The sequence below is a fragment of the Sarcophilus harrisii genome, chromosome 1 (genome assembly GCF_902635505.1).
Source record: "Sarcophilus harrisii chromosome 1, mSarHar1.11, whole genome shotgun sequence".
Lineage (NCBI taxonomy): Eukaryota > Metazoa > Chordata > Mammalia > Dasyuromorphia > Dasyuridae > Sarcophilus > Sarcophilus harrisii.
In genome coordinates, this window is record NC_045426.1 from 648,230,319 (window position 1) to 648,243,174 (window position 12,856).

Consider the following 12,856-nt stretch of genomic DNA (forward strand, 5'->3'; position numbering starts at 1 on the left):
GAGACCTTTATCAGAGAAACTTGCTATAATATTTTTCATCCCAGTGTCCTGCCTTCCTTCTAATTTACATTGATTTTCTTTGTGGAAACCCTTTTTAATTTCATATAATCAAAATTGTCCAGTTTACCCTTCATCATTCTCTGTCTCTTGTTTGGTCATAACATTCTCTCATATCCTTAGATATGACAGGTAATTCCCCCAGCTTCTCCCTTAATTTGCTTAGTTCAACTTCTATATCTTAATCACATAACTATTTTGAGCTTATCTTGGTATATAGTATGAGATATTGGTTGATGCCTAGTTTCTGCCGGACTGCTTTCTACTTTTCCCAATAGTTTTTGGTGAATAGTGAGTTCTTGCCCCCAAAGCTTGGATCTTTGGGTTTATCAAATACTAAATACTATAATACTATGATCACTTATTTTTGTGTATTGTATACCTAATCTATTCCAGACTGTTTTGACAATTACTGCTTTGTAATATAGTTTGAAATACAGTATTTCTAAGCTACTTTCTTTCATATTTTTTCTCCATTGATTTTTTTGATATCCTGACCTTTTGTTCTTCCAGATGGACTTTGTAATTAATTTACTTAACTCTATAAAATAATTCTTCAGTAGTTTGATTGGTATGACAACGAATAAGTAAATTAATTTGGGTACTTATCATTTTTTATATTGGCTTGACTTACTGAAGAGCAATTAATATTTCTCCAATTGTTTAGATATCTTTATTTGTGTGAAAAGTGTTCTGTAATTGTGTTCACATAATTCCTGTGTGTGTATGTCTTGGCAGATAGACTCTCAAGTATTTTATGCTGTCTGCAATTATTTTAAATGGAATTTATCTTTCTATCTCTTCCTTCTGGGTTTAATGGGTAATATGTGGAAATGCTTATGATTTATGTGGGTCTCTTACATCCCACAACTTTGCTAAGGTTGTTAATTGTTTCAATTAGTTTTTTAGTTGATTTTCTAAGTGTATCATTATATTATCTGTTTCCTTATTGCCCATTCTTATTTCTTCCATTTCTTTGTCTTGGCTTATTGCTATAGCTAGCATTTTTAGTACAATATTGAATAATAATGGTAATAGTGAACCACTTTGCTTCACCCTTAATCTTATTGAAAAGGCTTCTAGTTTATCCCCATTACAGATAATGCCTGCTCTTGATTTTAGATAGATACTATTTATCATTTTAAGGAAAGCTCCACTTATTCCTATGCCTTCTATTGCTTTTAATAAGAACGGGTGTTTGTCAAAAGCTTTTTCTTGCATCTATTAAGATAATCACATGATTTTTGTTGTTTTTGTTATGAATGTGGTCAATTATTCTTATAGCTTTCCTCATACGGTATTGAACCAGCCCTGCACATCTGCTATGAATCCCACCTGGTTTTGGTATGTAATCTTTGTAGCTTCCTTGTTGGTATTTTATTTAAAGTTTTTGCATCAATATTTATTAGAAAAATTGGCCTACAAATTTTATTTTTCTGTTTTGGCTCTCCATAGTCTAGGTAACAAAACCATATTTGTGTTATAGGAAAAATTTTGTAGGGCTCCTTCTTTACATATTTTTCCAAATGATTTCCACAGTACTGGAATTAATTGTTCTTTAAATATTTGGTAGACAGCAGCGAGATCAACCAAATCATTTCCAATGGAGCAGTAATGAACTGAACCAGCTATGCCCAGAAAAAGAACTCTGGGAGTTGACTAAAAACCATTACATTGAATTCCCAATCCCTATATTTATGCACACATGCATTTTTGATTTCCTTCACAAGCTAATTGTACAATATTTCAGAGTCTGATTCTTTTTGTACAGCAAAATAACGTTTTGGTCATGTATACTTATTGTGTATCTAATTTATATTTTAATGTATTTAACATCTACTGGTCATCCTGTCATCTGGGGGAGGGGGTGGGGGGGTAAGAGGTGAAAAATTGGAACAAGAGGTTTGGCAATTGTTAATGCTGTAAAGTTACCCATGCATATATCCTTTAAATAAAAGGCTATTAAATAAAAAAAAAATAAAAAAAATAAATATTTGGTAGAATTCACTTTTTAAAATTATATATATATATATTTTATTTATATATAATAGCTTTTTATTTACAAGATATATGCATAGGTAATTTTTCAGCATTAACCCTTGCAAAAGCTTCTGTTCCAATTTTTCCTCTCTTTCCCCCCACCCTCTCCCCCAGATGGCAGGTAGACCAATACATGTTAAATATGTTAAAGTATATGTTAAATACAATATATGTATACATATCCATACAGTTATTTTGCTGCACAAAAAAAATCGGACTTAGAAATAAGGTAAAATTAACCTGAGAAGGAAATAAAAAATGCAAGCAGACAAAAACAGAGGGAGTAGAAATGCTATGTTGTGGTTCATACTCATTTCCCAGAGTTCTTTTGCTGGGTGTAGCTAGTTCTCTTCATTACTGAACAAATGGAACTGCTTTGGTTCATCTCATTGTAGCTAACTTCACAATTTCTTAATTTTCTTAAGAACTACTTCTATTGCATCCTTTCTTCTATAGGACAATGTCCATTCAATGATTCCCACTCATTCAGTTATCTTCACTCTTCTCCTATCCATTCTCTCTTTCTCTATTACCTACAAACATGAGCATATCTAGAATTCACTTATGTAGACATCTGGTCATGGAGATTTTTTTTCCCTAGAGTTCATTTGTGGTTTGTTTAATTTATTTTTTTTCTAAGACAAGGTTGTTTAAGTATTCTATTTTCTCTTCTACAATTTGGGCTACTGTTTGTTCAGCCACTTCTTAACTGATGAGCATCTTTTTTATAAGGGTTTGACTTTGTTTCTACTACAAAAAAAGAGTTGCTGTAAATATTTTTGTACAGATGGGCCTTTTTCTTTTTTCTTTGATCTCTTTGGAGGATAGATCTAGCCTTAAGATCTAAAACTTCCTCATTCACAGCTCAAAGTTCAGAATTTCTCCTCTTCACAGAGATATCAAACTTATATGGGTACAAAGAATGGAAGTGGGGCAGGTTACTCCTAACAGCTTCTCAGAGTGCAATCTTTGCATGAGCCACCAGATGGTATTACAAGCTCAAGCTGCTGTAGTTTTCATTTCCTGGTCCTCTTCTGTCCCTTCCATGTAACTATGAGCCAGAACTGTGAGCCTGAATCCCTGAAAAAGGAATAGGACCATATTTTGATCTCTTAGACATTTTGCTTAAGGCCACTGTGTCTCTGTGTACTAGTTACACACCTACTTGGGTTTCTAGTAGCTTTCAGTTTCTTAGTGAGTTAGCCCAGTTTTATCTCATCTTGTTTAGTTAAAAGATTGAAAATATAAAAATCACCATTAAATGATTTCCTAGAAAATAGGGCCTAGATGGATGATTCATTTGCTATAGGAAATTGCCAGACAATAAACTCCCTCTTCTAATGCAAATCAGCACCTTAGAAATTATAGTCAGTTAGTAAATGACCATTTATTAAGCACCTACTAAGAGTCAGGCACTATGCTAATTCAAGAGTTTTAGAGCAAGACAAACAGGGCTTTGTTTATCATTCTGATGAATTTTCTATTGCATGCTATTGATAAATCTTACAATTAGAACAGAAAAAATTTTAAAAATAGCAGGGAAGGTATGCAAAAAATCTATTTATGTACAAATAAGCTTATATATAAGTAGGAAATATTCGATAGAGGGAAGAAACTAGATTTAAGAGAATTTGGGAAAGCTTATTATAAGTTGGGATTTTATTTGGGACTTACAGAAAGGCAAGGAACCCAGGAGACAGATAAGAAAGGAGAGCTTTCCATGCACAGAGGCTAGCCAGTGAAAATGCCCAGAGTCAAAATAGAGTGGCTTGTCTGAGGAACAGCAAGAAATCCTGTGTCACTGGAATTCATAGGCCAGAATTTCCCTCCACCAAGGCAGATCAATCAATCAATCAACATTACACTATATGCCAGGCACTCTGCTAAGTGTTGCTGATACAAACAGAGGCAAAAAACAGTTCCTCCCTTCAAGGAGTTTACATTCTAATGGAGGAATCAACATACAAACAAATATATTCAAAGAAGCTACATACAGGATAAATAGGAAATAATTAATAGAAGAAAGGCATTGGAATAAAGAGGGATTGGGGAAAATATTCTGTAAAAAATGAGATTTTAGTTGGGACATAAAGCCAGAGAAGCTAGTAATTAGCAGAGGAAAGAGAATGTCCCAGGCATGGAGAAGAGCCAGAGAGAATATCCAGAGCTAAGGGATGGAGTGTCTTGTTTGTGGAACAGAAGGCAGGAAAGATAAAAAGGAGCTAGTTATGAAGGGCTTTGAATTCAAACAGAGAATTTTGTATTTGCTCCAGGAAGCAAGAGGGAAACACTGGAATTTATTGAATAGAGGGATGACATGATAAGACTTAAATTTTAGGAAAATCACTTAGTGGCTGAAGAGAAGATGAAGTGAAGTGGGGAAGAGACATGAGGTAGGAAGAGCCACTAACAAGCTGTTACAACAATCTAAGTATGAAGTAATGAGGGTCTGCATTGGAGGGGCGTCAGTGTCAGGAGAAAAGGGGGCATGTATGAGAGATGCTGCAGAGGTGAAACTGACAAGCTGGCCAAAACTTAGATATGGGGGGGAGGAGCCTGAATGATAATGAGGAATCCAGGATGAAATCTAAATTGTGAGCTGAGGGATTGGGAGGATGCTGTTGCCTTTTACAGTGATAAAGTAAGAGAGGTGTGTGTGTGTGTGTGTGTGTGTGTGTGTGTGTGTGTGTAAGGAAGATAATGATTCTATTTGGGACATAATGAGTTTAAGATGTCTACTGGACATCCACTGTGAGAAGCCTGAAAGGTAATTGGATTGGATTTGAGATTGGAATTTGGCAGAAAGACTGGGGCAAGAAAGATCGATTTGAGAATTATAAGCATAGAGACAGTAATTAAATCCTTAGGAGCTGATGAGATCACCAAGTAAAACAGTAGAGGGAGAAGAGAACAGGAAAGAACCTTGAGGGATATCTGTGATATCTGTGATAGAAGGCACAGTCTGGAAGAGGATCTTGCCAAAGGGACAGAAAAAGAGCGGTCTAATAGGTAGGAGGAGAACTAAGAAAGAGTAGTTTCCCAAAAACCTAGAGAGAAGGGAGAGTCAAGGAGGAGAGAGCGATCATCAGTGTCACAGGCTGCAGACAAGTCAGGGAGAATGAGGATTGAAAAAGGTTATTGGATTTGGCAACTAAGAGATCATTGGTAGCTTTGGAGAGAGCAGTTTGGGAAGAATGATAAAGTTAGAAGCTGCATTGTATGAAAAGAATGAGGGATTGGCAACTCCCACTTGTAAAAAGGTACCTGGTGACTTGTTCATCTAGTCTATATCAGAGATGGGATTTTCACTTAGGTTTTCCTGGCTTTGAGGACAGCTCTCTAACTGCTCTGCCCATTGCAGGAAACTGGTTTAGGAGTTTATGGCGTAAACTATTATTCTGTTTTTTTGGTCTTAATCTTATTTAATATTTTTCACAATTACATGTAAAAACAATTTTAACACTTTGCTCCAAATTTTGAATTCCAAATTCCCTTCCTTTCTCTCTTCTTTCCTCTCTCCCATTGAGAAAACAAGCAATTTGACTTAGGTTTTACATATATAGTCATACAAAACACATTTCCATGTAAGTCATTCTGTGAGAAAAAACAGACAAAATAAAAATAAAAATAAAGAAAATAAACAAAAAGTATCTTTGATTTGCATTCTTTCTCCGGAGTTGGACAGTACCTTTCATAAGTCCTACAGAATTATCTTGGATCATTGTATAGCTGAGAAAGCTAAGTTATTCATGGTAGACCATCATACAATATTGCTATTACTGTGTGTATTGTTCTTCTGGTTCTGCTAAATTCACTTTGCATCAGTTCATGCTAAATCTTTTCATGGAAACTATTATTCTAATTTAGATTTAGATGAATAGCTCACATCATATACTCCAATAAGCTTAAAATGGTTATATGATCTGAATGTAAAGGATGACGCAAGAATTAGTGGACAGTGAGTAGAAGGATGTTCACAGCTGTGACCAGAGGAGAGGATTAGCCCATTAGAGAATAAAGGAGGTAACAGGAGAGAAAAAAGATGATTCCAATTATGTGAAATTTAAAAACTCCTCACAGGAGGATGTGGAGGTTTAAATCTGAAGACCATCTATTCCAAATGTGAAAGAACTGAGGTGTAGTGAGGTTCACATACTCATAAAAATCTAGAGACTACAGGGGCCATTTAATTCAACCTTATCTTTTTACACATGGAGAAACTGAGGCCCAGGGAGGTTAAGTCATTTTACCAACATCATGCAGGCAGTAAGAGGTCACACAAAGCTGGGATTTCAACTTAATCCACTGACTTTAAATCCAGAATTCTTTCTACCACATCCAGAGGTGTTCTGGTAAATATTTACCAACCTCTTCAGGGTTAAGTTTAATATGAACCATTAACATTTTCTTCATTGCTTTTTAAACTCTAGACAAGCAACAAAATTATAAATTAACTCTGATTTGTATTGTTTGCCAGTTTCTTTGGTGTAAGTGCTCACATGAAAATCTGATCATCAGCTCAGGAGCTGCCTCTAACACATCCCTGACAGCCTCTTATGGCTGACTAGAGTTGGTTAAGAAGTAACAGGCATGGGGTAGTGAGGTGAAGCAGAGGATAGAGCACCAGCCCTGAAGTCAGGAGGATCTGAGTTAAAAAAGGAAAGAAGGAAGGAAGGAAGGAAGGAAGGAAGGAAGGAAGGAAGGAAGGAAGGAAGGAAGGAAGGAAGGAAAGAAGGAAGGGAAAGGAAAGAAGGAAGGAAATGGGTAATGTTAGGAGGGAATACCCAGGCTCTCACTACAATTAGGGAATCATGAGCTAGTTTTGTATTTTCCCCAAGACTGGACAAACAACACAACTGGCTTCCACTCTCACTCAAAACTTTCAACTCAATCATGGGGCCAGAATGAATTGATTGTATTCATGAGGTGTGACTATCAATTCTGATACATACATAATATATATGTGCATAGATATATACACATAAATATATATCACATATATTAACTGAATTGTCTTGATCTCTAAACTCTGGATAGTTGATACTGCACAAAGCAGAGACAGATGAAGATGAAACAGCTGTTTAATTAATCACTTCCAGAGTGAAGAATTCAGTTTGCAAATTGGGAGTTCTCCTGGGCAGGAGACCTCTTCCTATTGCAGGAAAATAGAAATTTTATACAAAAACCATAAATGGAAAGAGAGGGGGAAGGTGGATTACAATACAATCAATTTCAGGGCTTGAGTGGTTTCCATGACAAGCCCACTAGTGCAGGATGATAAAGATGTTCTCCAGGCCTATAGAAGCTGTTCTTAAGTGATTGTTTCAAATCACAGTGTCATTACTTGGTAAGGGGGACAGGACCAGAGTTCTGTGACAGGAACAGGTTCTACAATCTTTAATTCACTTCACATAACATACGCAGGAGAGCGCTGTCAAGAACTGATTGATCATTTCAGGCTGCATTGTTAAGAGTCTGACTCCCAAGCCAGAAGAGGCAGCTCTGAGAAATCTAAATTAATAGCATATTCATTAAGCATACAATCTTGATAATTATGAAAATCGTAATGATTTTTCCTCATATTTAAATAGACACATGTGTCTTTTTGCACGTATGAATATGCACCTATGAATATATGAATGCCTATAAGTCCATGTATATATTATATATACATGACCATATAGAGACATAATCATATGTGCATATACATGCAAACACTCATCTTTGTGACATAATAAATATATAATACACATTATATATACCATTGTGGCATTTATATAACCTAATGACATATATATGTGAAGTATCACAATGTATAAAAATGTCATTTGTTTGGGGTAATCCATGACAAGGGTATCTATCTAAGAGAAAGCTAACATGAAAGCCCTCTTCAAAAGGAGGTTTTAGAAACACTCTTTATTCCCCATTCTAGCACTCCATTTTCAGGGACAGAAGGTACTGAGCATACTTATGATGAGTGAATATCAAAATGGCAGTAATCTGGAAAAATGCAACTTCCTGATAATGATGTTTCTTGGGGACATGATGGTGTCAAACAAAAGGAGTGGACCTGGTGGGATGTAGACAGATGGATGCTTTGGGAGACCTCTTTGAAAGGAGACTTTAAAAAGACTTCTTTACTCTGTACTCCAGTCCTCTAATCAGAGATGTTTGGGGTATGATAAGTCAGAGGCTAAGGGGTCATTTATTACACTGGTGTAATAACACTGGTTACTAGGAAGTGAGGTGGTGCAGTGGATAGAGTGAAGAGTCAGGAAAATTTATCTCCCCAAGTTCAAATTTGGTCTCAGACACTTACTAGTTGTGTGATTCTGGGCAAGTCTCTTACCCTTGTTTCCTTGTTTTCCTCATCTGTAAATGAGCTGGAGAAGGAAATAGAAACACTTTAGTATTTTTGTCAAGAAAACCCCAAATAGGCTCAGAAAGGCTAGCACATGACTGAAACAATTGAACAACAAAAAATTAGTTGAGTGTAATATTCCATTTTATAGTATTTTACTTATCACACTGGGAAAATACATTCCTTATTGTTCTGTTGTAATAAATGGAACATTACACAGATGTGATAAATTATGTATTGTGGTATCATAATAAATGAAATATTAGATCAGCATGATAAATGAATTATTATCCTGGAGTGATGTCATTTATTATGCTGGCATAACATTAATATTTATTAGATCTGTGTAATAAATATATTTTATGCATATATTATTTTTGCCATGCATTATATGCTATATATAATGTGTTATATATGTATATTATATATCCATACTGTATGTTTATATATTCTTATCAATTTGCTATTTATATTTGTTATACTTTTTGATCTTTAATCCAATATATAGATTTTTAAAAAATGATACCCATATTTTAACAAATCTGTAATCTCACTGATGTGGCACTACCTCTGGTGATATGCATCACAAATAATTCATTGCTCACCTTTTTTCAATTTTTGCTTATATATCTTAAATCTCCCAATGATGATCCATCCAGTGCATAGGCAAGATGCTCATCATTTTGGGAGTTTGCATTAACATTGGTACTCTTTATCCCTCTGATTGGGAGGTTGATGTGCATGAGTCCTCTTGAAGAACTTTGTCCAAAGCCTCCATATTAAAAAAGGCTTTTAGAAAAGTTATCCATATTTATCCATATGTATTCACATATGTAAGTGTATTTAAACATGTGTGTTTGTGTGCTGGAGTCCTAGTGAAAAACTCTTTCCAAAATCTTCATTTTAAAAAGGACTTCTAGAAAACCATTTATACGTATATGCATACATATGCACATAGATGTATGGGTGTATATAAACATCTTATGGACATATGTATACACACATATATACAAAAGCTAATTATCTTTGTACTTGGACATCATGAGCATCCTTAGCATTCTCTGCCTCTATGATTGGAGGGCTGGAGTGAAGAATTAAAGGAGCTTTTCAAAGTCTCCATTCAGAGATCTCCAGGACAGTCGTCCCTTTGTGTCTCACCAAGTTCACTCCTATTACTTGCCTCCATCATGGATCCAGAGAACCTCATCATAAGGCATCTTTACAGATTACTGCAGTTTTGACATTAATTAAGGGGGAGAGGGAACAGCACTCAGATGGTTTCACCTCCCTCCCCGCCCCCGGTCAGGTTATCCCATATCCCGTATCTCCTCTCTCTCAAGGAGCATCTCCAGTTGTCCTGATCTGTATCCGGCCACTGGACCCAGACGGCTCTGGAGCAGAAAGTGAGACCGGTGACTTTGCACAGCCCTCCCTCCCTTAAATCCACTTGCATATCATGATATCTTCTCTCTGAGGTTAGGGTCGTTTTTGAGAATAAAGGACAAATAACAAAAATAACTTCACCCTGCCCCTTCAGTCCCTCCTTCATGCAGCTGCCAAAATAATCTTCCTTTTGCACAGACCTAGTCCTGCTCTGTTCCTGCTCAAACAAACAAACAAAAAATCTTTCGTGGCTCTTTGTCTATTGACTAAACTTCAGCTCCTTTGCCTGGCGCTAATGGACTTCCACCATCTGGCACCTCCTGCATCTTTCTACCCTTAGCTGCTATTATTTCCTTCCACTTCTCTGTGTTCCTGACAGATTGAACTGTTTCCTTTCCCCAGACACACCCTGCACTTTCTGGCTTCCAAACTATTTCCTGGGCTTGTAACGTTCTCCCCTCCTCATCTTTGCCTATTGCTTATTCCTTAATGCTAATCTACTCGTGAGACTTTCCCTTGTTTCCTCATCCACCGCCCCACCCTCTTTAATAACCTTTCTCAGAATGACCTCCCATCATGGCTTGTGCCTTTATGATATAGGAAATAAGTTTGATTAGTGGTTGGGTTTTTTTTTTTTTTTTTTTTTTTAAATTTACAATCACAGTCATTTCCAGGGATAGAGCCACATCCCTCACTTCTGAATATAACAGTCATAACTAAGTTAGGGTGGCTGGGGTTTTCCCCAGGTCCCAATATTGGTGGTGATGGGGTACTATCTCCTTCCCAGGGGAGGCTGCTTTATTCTCATTACAGCCACAAGTTTGCCCTCCTGATGCTTCTCATGGAGCTTCGAATGGATGTTTGGTCCTGGATAGAGAAAAGGGGAGTAGGGCAAAGGCAATTTCTACTCAGCTCTGGCCCTTCCCAGTCTATTGTAGCTCCTGGAAACTTTCTCAGTTACTATCAAACTCCTCTTCATCTCAGTTCTCTTCCTTTCAAATCCCTTCCCTCTTCTCATATTCACACACATAAAAATAATAATAACAACTAGCATTTATGTAGCACCTCAAGGTTTGCAAAACATTTTACAAATTTTAACTCATTTAATTCTCGAAACAACCCTGGTGTTATTTATTACTATTATTATTATTTAGAAAGGGAGCTGAGGCAATTAGAGGTTAATGATTTACCCAGGTCCATACAACTAGAATTTGAACTCAGGTTTTATTGTCGCCAAGTCTAGTGCTCTAACCACTGTGTCACCAGCTGCTTACAAAAGAGAGGTTAATGGTATCAGATTACTTGCTGTCTTGGAGTAGGAGGAGAGAGGGGAGGGAGGGAGAAAAGTCTGCAACACAAAGTCTTACAAAAATGAATGTTGAAAACTATTTTTATGCATATTTGGAAAAATAAAATACTCTTTGAAATTTTTTTAAATGAAAAAAGCAAAACTAAAGAGAGTTTTAAATGAAAAAAGCAAAACTAAAGAGAGCAAAACAATTCAAACCCAAACCAGTCCTTGCTCCCAAGTAGCTAATTATCTAATGGAAGAGATAACTTAAAAATAACTAATTATCCTTTGCCCACTGTAATTCTCCCCAAAACAGTTTTGATATAGCATAGTCGGCATAAAAAATTAAATGAAATTTTTTTGGCATTTTGCAAAAGCCATACATGACCTGCGAAGGCCAGCAGATGGCATAGAAAAAGCTTAGAAACTCAGAAATGCCTAAAACATGTGTATAGTATTGTATCAAACCAACCCAAATTTTACAGTAAGGTTCTGTAAATACTCCATAAAAGAAAAAGAAACAATTCGGACTTCTCTGGTACAAAGGGAGGGCCATAAAATTTTAATGCAGATTTTCTAAATTGGAAGTTGCCACGAATCTCACACCCACAATATGGAAGGGATAAGTGTATGTACAAACAAGATATATTCAAGAAAAATTAAAGGCAATCAACATAGAGAAAGGAAGGAGGTCAAGAAAATCCTTGTAGAATGTGCGACTTTATCTGATACAAAAGGAAACCAGAGAAGGCAGGAAGCATAGATGGAGAGGGAAAAAATTCTGGGAATGGCAGCCAGCCAGTGAAAATGTCTTTATGGGTCAATATCACCGCAGGCGGGGTACCAAAAAGGGTAGAGGAAGAGAGAAAGTTAAAAGGCTTTGAATACCAAAGAAAGGATTTCTATTTTATCCTGGAGGGGATAGGGAAACAGTAGAGTTTTATGAATGGAGTGTGGTAGAGGGAGAGGGGAGTAATATAGTGCTTTAGGAAGATATAGAATATTATTGTAAACAATATACATATAAAATGATATTTTGAATATGTATAATAATATATAATGTGTGCTTTGGGAGGATTAACTTGACAGCTGAGAGGAGAATGAATTGAAGTGGGGAAGGGACTTGAGTGGAGAGCCCAGCAAATTGGTATCATCCTATCCCGCTTACCCCCATCACTTACAGATGCTGCCTCTGCTACTGTTACTAAGCAACCCTTCTCTTCTGAGCTCATTCCATCCCATTCAGATCCTTCCTGCTATCATCTGTGTTTTAGGTTTCTTCCTTTCCACAGTAAATTCAGTTTTCTTCTCCATCCCCACCTTCCTTTTTCATGATTCCTAGTCTATAAGGTCAATGATCTTGGTCTGCAGTCTGCTTCTTCTTCAAAGGATCATGGGGTCGTACTTAGCACCCTGAATGATTTTTTCCCCCAGGTATGAGAATTCCTGGTTATATCTCTGGAACCTTCTCTTGTGACAAAGAAATGAAGGAAAGCAAAAACAGCAGATACAAGTAGGTAAACATCTAACAACTGGCTTTTCAGAAGGAATAAAGAAGGTTTTTAAAAAGGTTTTATTGTCCTTCAGTCATTTGGACCCCATTTGGAGCTTTCTTGACAAAGATACTGGAGTGGTTTGTCATTTCCTTCTTCAGCTCATTTTGCAGATGAGGAAACTGAGGTTAGGTGATTTGCCAGGGTCACCCAGCTGGTAAGTGTCTGAAT